Here is a 7,820-nt window from a genome sequence, read left to right on the forward strand (position 1 = left end):
TTATAATTTTATTTCTCTCATTTTGTTTTCGCACAAAAACTCATTTATAGACAACTGATTTTACACCTTCAGGGGTTTGGACTACAGGTCCAAAAATCTCACGTTTAGCAAGTGATTCTAATTCTGATTGAATTGCCTTTTGCCATTCGGGTCAATCACATCTACATCGACATTCTTCGACGGATTTAGGCTCAAGACTTTAACTATTTTGCATGAGGTTAAGTGCAACATTATATGCAAAAACATTATCAATTGTGATTTTTGATCGATCTAAATTTATCTCATCACCGGTAGAACTTATTGAAAGTTCCTCATTCACCTGAGTCTTGGGTTCACTGATTTCTTCAGGAATATCAGGATTACTCAAATCTTGACCTTCTTCAGGAGGTTCTTATGTAGTATCATCTTTATTATTCCTTACGCTTCTCTTTCTGGGATTTTTATCCCTTGAACCCAATGGTCTACCACGCTTCAGGCGTGTTTGGGATTCAGAAGTTATTATACTAGTAAATTATCCTTTTGGGATATCAATCCGGATAGGCACATTCACTGCAGGGATATGTGACTTAGTTATTCATTTTAAATCAGTAAATGCATCTGGCATTTGATTTGCTATTTTCTGTAAGTGGATGATCTTCTGGACCTCTTGCTCACATGTGCGGGTACGTAGATCAAAATGAGATAAAGATAAAAATTTTCTACGCAATTTCTTTTTCGGGTTCCTTTTTCTCTCCCCTTAATGGCGGGAAAGTTATTTCATCAAACCGATAATCTGCAAATCGAGCAGCGAATAAGTCTCTAGTCAACGGTTCAAGGTATCAAATTATGAAGGGTGAGTCAAACCCAACATATATGCCCCATCTTCGTTGAGGGCCCATCTTTGTACGTTGTGGTGGTGCTACAAGCACGTATACCACACAACCAAAAATTCTTAGATTGGCATTATTTGGCTCATGTCCAAATACTAATTGTGACGGAGAGTATTTATTATAATGTGTCAGTCTGAGATGTACAAGTGCTGCTGCATATAAGATAGCATGACCACAAACAGTAATTGACAATTTTGTTTTCAATAGTAGAGGTCTTGCTATCAATTGTAGGCACTTTATAAATGACTCTGCAAGGCCATTTTGAATATGAACATGAGCAACAGGATGTTCAATTCTTATCCCAATTGATAAACAATAATCATTAAAAGTTTGGGATGTAAATTCTCCAGCATTATCAAGGCGAATGACCTTAATTAGATAATTTGAGAATTGCGCTCTCAATTTTATTATTTGTGCTAACAACTTCGCAAACGCCAGGTTGCGGGATGATAAGAGGCACACATGAGACCATCTAGATGATGCATCTATTAGAACCATAAAATATCTAAACAATCCACTAAGTGGATGAATAGGTCCACATATATCTCCATGTATACGCTCTAAAAAGCTAGGAGATTCGATGCCAATCTTCAGGGTTGATGGTCTGGTAATTAATTTACCTTGATAACAAGCAGCACATGAAAATTCATCATTCTTAAGAATCTTCTGATTCTTTAACGGATGTTCAGTTGAATTTTCAAGGATTCGTCTCATCATTATTGATCTAGGATGACCTATTCGATCATGCCATAGCACAAATGTATTTAGATCAGTAAACTTCTGGTTTACGATCATATGTGCTTCAATTGCACTAATTTTTTCATAATATAAGCCAGACGACAAAGTTGATAATTTTTCCAAAACATATTTCTGATCTGAGACACTCTTGGTTATACCAAGATATTCAGTATTCATTTCATTTAATGTCTCAACATGATATTCATTTCTGCGGATATCTTTAAAACTTAACAAGTTTTTTGGGGATTTAGAAGAGAATAGTGCATCTTTTATAACAGTTTTGTCCCCTTAGGCAGAATTATAATAGCTCTTTCGGAGCCTTCAATCATTTTGAATTACCAGAAATTGTAATAACGTTTGCTTTCCTTCTAAGCAAGTTAAAAAAATATTTCTCGTCTTTAAAAATAACATGAGTTGTTCCACTATCAATTACACAAATATCTCCGTGATTGATCATTGATCCAAATAAAATATGAGGCATATCCATATTTTTCTTCAAAAAAGGAAATAAAGTAAATATTATAATTAATACATCATTTATTACATAAATTTTATTTATTTACATGGACTAGGAAAATACAAACATAATATTTAGTACAGATAAAATAAAAAAATAAAATAATTTAAATATTATTAGTCTTATCAATATTTATATTTTGTTCTGGAAAATTAAAGAAATCAGTTATATCCAGATGCATAGGCTCAATATTATCTTCAGAGATAAAATTTGTCTCTGAATTATTTTCTGTCCTCTTTAAGGATGCTTGATATAGCTGAACCAAGCGTTTTGATGACCGGCAAGTCCGCGATCAGTGTTTCATACCTCCACACTATGACATACACTTTCTAAATTTTTCTTCGGTAAAGCTTCTGGCCTTTTACTCTGCCTTTTATATTGCTGATCATTTTTCGGTGCCAGCCGAGCATCATGATAATAATTTTTTCTTCGATCATGACCACGACCACGATTGTGGCCATGGCCTTTTTCACATTGGTTATAATTTGCCTGATTCACTTCAGGGAGTGGCAAAGAACCAACGAGCCGACTATCATGATTTTTCATTAATAGTTCATTGTGACGTTCAGTAATAAGAAGGTGAGATAGTAATTTAGAATATTTTTTAAAATCTTTTTCGCGATATTGCTGCTGTAGGAGCATATTTGCGGGTGAAAATGTGGAGTATATTTTTTTGAGTTTATCTTGCTCAGTTATTTTGTCTCTGTATAAATTTAACTGATTTATAATTCTAAACAAGACAAAATTATATTCAGTTATATTTTTGAAATTCATTAATCGCAAGTTTAGTCAATCATGACGTGCTTGTGGAAGCATGACCAACTTCAGGTGGTCATATCTTTCTTTTAAATTTTTTCCACAATTTAAGGGGGTCTTTTAATGTGAGATATTGTAATTTTAGCCCCTCGTCAAGATGGTGACGGAGAAATATCATGACTTTTGCACGGTCTTGACTAGATGCCGTATTTTCATCTTTGATGGTGTTTGTCAGACCCATCGATTTTAAATGAATTTCGACATCAAGTGCCTATGATGAGTATCTTTTTCCAGAAATATCAAGGGCAACAAATTCAAGTTTAAAAATATTAGACATTTTAAGAAAAATAAAATTCTTACCCTTTTTATTACCTTCTAAAAATAGCTGGAGCGTCGTGCTGATAACGTGTTGTAAAATAAGACTAAATCAATAATTTAAGAAAGAGAAAATAAGAGCACGAGAGATTAAGAGAAATAGAGAGGAGAAAGTGTTGTTATATCTGTGCATGTATCATTACATAGAAATGACTATATTTATAGCCAGAGATAAGTGTTAAAAACCAAGTGGGCAATTTGCCCACTTTAAGTGGGCCCCACTTGGAAAAAAGACACTCATTAAAGAGACATCCACCATAATTTAACGAATATGTGGGACAACAATCTCCAAGAACTTGGACCATCTAACAACAATCATTTATCCATTGACTCAAAGTAAACGCAGAGGAGCTGTTAAGGGTGTCCATGGAACGGTTTGATTCGTAATTTTTAAAAAAATATATCTTTCTATTTTTTTATTGGGTATTTTATAATGTATAATCAAAATTAGATTTTTTAAAAATCATTCCAATTATATCGATTTCTCATTGATATCGGTACGATTCGATTAATTTTTGATTTTTTTTTTCTTTTAAAGTATCACCTCAAAATATATTATTATTAAAATATTTGTTCGCAAGTATGTTCGAATCACTTCAATTCTTCAAAAGAAGTCAAGAATGTAAAACCTTGTTGCTATATTGTTTGATCTTAAATATTTAATAGAAGTGCTTGCATAGATTTTATCGTATTGTTTGATGGAGTATTTTTTATAATATCTTTTAGTTTTAAATCTATTAAATTGAAGGATAATTAAAGAGAGATGATCCAAAGTCGTCCAGTCATTAGATGCTTAGGACCTAGATTATATTTATATTTGAAAAATGTTATTAAATATATTTACATATTAAATTTAACATATTGTTAATATATAAATATATTTATATACATGTAAGGTTATTTGGTTCGGTTCGAGAATTTTTCGGGTTTTTTTATAAATTAAAAAGATCGTCCTAATTGTTCGGGACGGTTATACACTTAAATAAAAGTCCACGATTTTATTGAAAAATGATATAAATTGGTTCTGTATGATTAGGTTCGGTCGGTTCGATTTATTTTTTATATTCTTTTTACACCCCTATTTGAATCTAATTGAACGTAATACAAGATCTTATGGCAATTAAGGATGGAACAAACATTTTTTTCTTCGTTGATGGACTTTTTAACAATGACCATAAATCAAATGCTTTAAATTTTATAGTTGATCAATTAATCTTATCTTATTCTCCTATACGATAAAAGGGTCATAAACCTGGAGGATTATTTTTAGGGATGTGTAAAAATTGAACCGATCGATAAATTGAATCGAAAATATGTTATTGGTTTATTGTTATTGGGTTATTGGATTAACGGTTATTTAATGGTTTTATAAAAAAATTATTGGGTTATTGGTTCTGTATTAATTTTTAATATTGGGTTATTGGGTAAACCGATAACTCATTAAGACTTATAATTTACTATTTTAATATTTACTCATACATAAATATCAAACAAAGAATATTAATATAAATATATAATCATTATATCATACTATAATTGCCGTACACAATTCACACTTCACACTATTTCATAGTTCACAGTGTATTTATCCTTTAGGCTTTGCCGCTTTAGGTTCACAAAGTCAAAACTCAAAACCTAAAGAACTTAGAACGATGGCTACAGTTTGCAAGTTGCAAATACGACGGCAAAGGTTAAACGACGCTTAGGGTTGTGAGTTTGATTTCTCTTGTTTTTTACTTCTCTTCTTTTTTTTCTTCTCCATACTCACCTTCTCAAAAAAATCGATTTTGTTGGTAAATTATTAAGAGATTATTTCATCCCAATTAGGGTTAAATTTGATGAGCATTTAAATTTTTTCCTTAAAAAATTCTTTTTCCTTTTTCAATAATGTTCAAGATTTTCGAAAATTATTGTAGAAGTCGTATATTTATTTTGAAAGCATTTTCTTATTGGTTAAACAAAAAACCGAACCAGACCGAAAACCATTTAAAAACCGAAAACCGATAAACCGAACCGATAATACTTAAACCGAACCGAACCGACCGATACACACCCTTAATTATTTTTAATATTGTTATCTCTTTAATTGAAATCATAGTTCAGTTCCGATGGTTCATTTTTTATTTGAACTTTGTTTATTTTGTTGCAGATATGGAGCAGAAGTTGGTGCAAATGGTCCTCTAAAATAGAGGACCGATTTACCAAGAAATGTTACCCATGTTTTTGCCGTGGATGCAAATTCGCTTCTTCAGAAACTTTTAAAAGAATATTTGATTCGCTCCAAAGCTATGAGTTTTATCGACTCTTTTGCGGTTGACCAAAAAAGTTATCCAGGTATTAACGAATCACTCTTTACTTGGATAAGAAATATAATATTGTGTCTATAAATATGGCTTAATAAAATAGTTTCACAATTCAATACTATTTTTCTCCTATATCTCTCACATGTGTTATATGATTAAATGAGTCATAATAATGTTGGCACAATTACATTAGCAATGGTGTCCATTGGGAGTTTATTTGGGTTGATTTGAATCAATACAAAAGAGAAGTGTGCCCAAATGGAATTGAATTGATATTTGTGGATTCATATAGCTGTTCAAGTATCCGGATTGATTAACAATAGTAATTGTTGTAATTTAACCAACCAGCCTGAACCAGCAATATTTAGAATGGAGCAATTTCTTTTCCTCTTGTTTTTGCCCATAAATTCTTGGTTTTCGATCAAAGTTTCTCTAATTACATTCCAAAATTTCTTTGGTTAATGTTTATTTTCTCTGTTTTTGTGAGTTGTGCACGATTATCTATTTCTTCGTTGCAGTGTGTTTTGATAATGGAAGTGTAAAAATTAAGGAGAGAAGAACTGAGATCAATTTTTCTGTGTGTATTTATGTCATGTACATTTAGTTTATATAGAACTATACAATGGAGACAAGAAGATATGGGCTGAAATCTGTACAAAATTCTATTCTATATGCCCATAACTATATGGGCTTAAATATATTAAATGTACATTTTAAATTTGCTTGTGGTATATTATATATATATATATATATATATAATGTTATGTGGAGGAGAAGTCTCCACGTGTATGCTGAAGAGCCTTAAACTCTTCAGCTTCTTCTATGCTCGTCCTCATCTCTTTTTCTTCCTTTCTCTTTGCTCTGCAGTGTTTATTTTCTTCTTCTTCTCTTCTTCTGCTTTCATTTTCTTCTTCTTCTCTTCTTTTGCTTTGGTGCAATATTCCTCTTCTCCAACATCCCCCCTCAAGTTGGAGGGGAGTGTGAGCACCTTCAACTTGCGCAGGATCGCCCGATGAGAAACCCCAGAGAGGGGTTTAGTGAAGAGATCGGCGAGTTGGTCTTTGGAAGGAACAAAGGATAGTGAAATCAAACCAGAATGAAACTGTTGGCGCACAAAATGACAATTGAGCTCAACATGTTTGGTGCGCTCATGGAAGACCGGGTTTCGAGCTATATGGAGGGCTGCTTGACTGTCTGAGTGTAGCGGAATCGGAAGGGAAATCGGAGCAGAAAGATCTTCAAGAAGGCGAACTAACCAAGTAAGTTCAGTAGTAACACGACGCATGGACCTGTATTCTGCTTCTGCGGAGGACAAAGAGATCGAGATTTGTTTCTTTGATTTCCAAGAGATTGGAGCTCCTCCGAGGGTAATAAAAAAACCACTGACCGATTTGCGTGAATCTTTATAGGAGGCCCAGTCCGCATCGCAAAAAGCCAGTAAGGAAAATGATGGATCGGAAGAAAGTAGGATGCCTTGAGCTGGATCTGTGTTCAGGTAGCGTAAAACGCCTAAGGCAGCCGAGAAATGGGATAAACAGGGTCGTTGCATGTATTGACTCAGAGCAAGAACAGCAAAGCATAGATCTGGGCGAGTGTTGGTCAAATAGTTCAACTTTCCAACCAAGCGGCGATAAGGAGTGGGATTATCCAAGCGAGGACTGTCGTCTGCTCGAAGCTTGAAGGAGGGATCCAGCGGAGAAGTGACTGAAGGCAGATGAGAGACATCGAATTCATGAAGAAGGTCCATGGTAAACTGGCGTTGATTTACAATAAAACCTTGATCTTCTCTCAAAATTTCCATGCCAAGAAAATGATGAATTTGCCCTAGGTTTTTGACTTTGAACGCTGTGTTGAGAAAGCATTTGATATTGTCGAGTTCATACAAATCATTTCCAGTAAGGAGAATATCGTCGACATATACTGCTAAGATAGAAGTAAGTGTCCCATTGTGTTTGAAAAATAGGGAGTAATCGTTTAAGGAGGAGGAATATCCTTTGAAGGCTAAAGCTCCTACAAGTCGAGCATACCACTGCCGAGAAGCCTGCTTTAAACCATATAGGGATTTCTTCAGAAGACAGACATGGTTAGGACTAGGAGGTGTCAGTCCTGCTGGGAACTTCATAAAAACCTCTTCTTGGAGGTCACCATGCAAGAATGCATTGTTGACATCCAATTGTGAAACAGACCACTTCTTTTTAGCTGCAATGGTAAGCAGGCACCGGATAGTGGTCATCTTCACAACAGGTGAAAAGGTCTCGCCAT

The sequence above is a fragment of the Solanum dulcamara genome, chromosome 8 (genome assembly GCF_947179165.1).
Source record: "Solanum dulcamara chromosome 8, daSolDulc1.2, whole genome shotgun sequence".
NCBI lineage: Eukaryota > Viridiplantae > Streptophyta > Magnoliopsida > Solanales > Solanaceae > Solanum > Solanum dulcamara.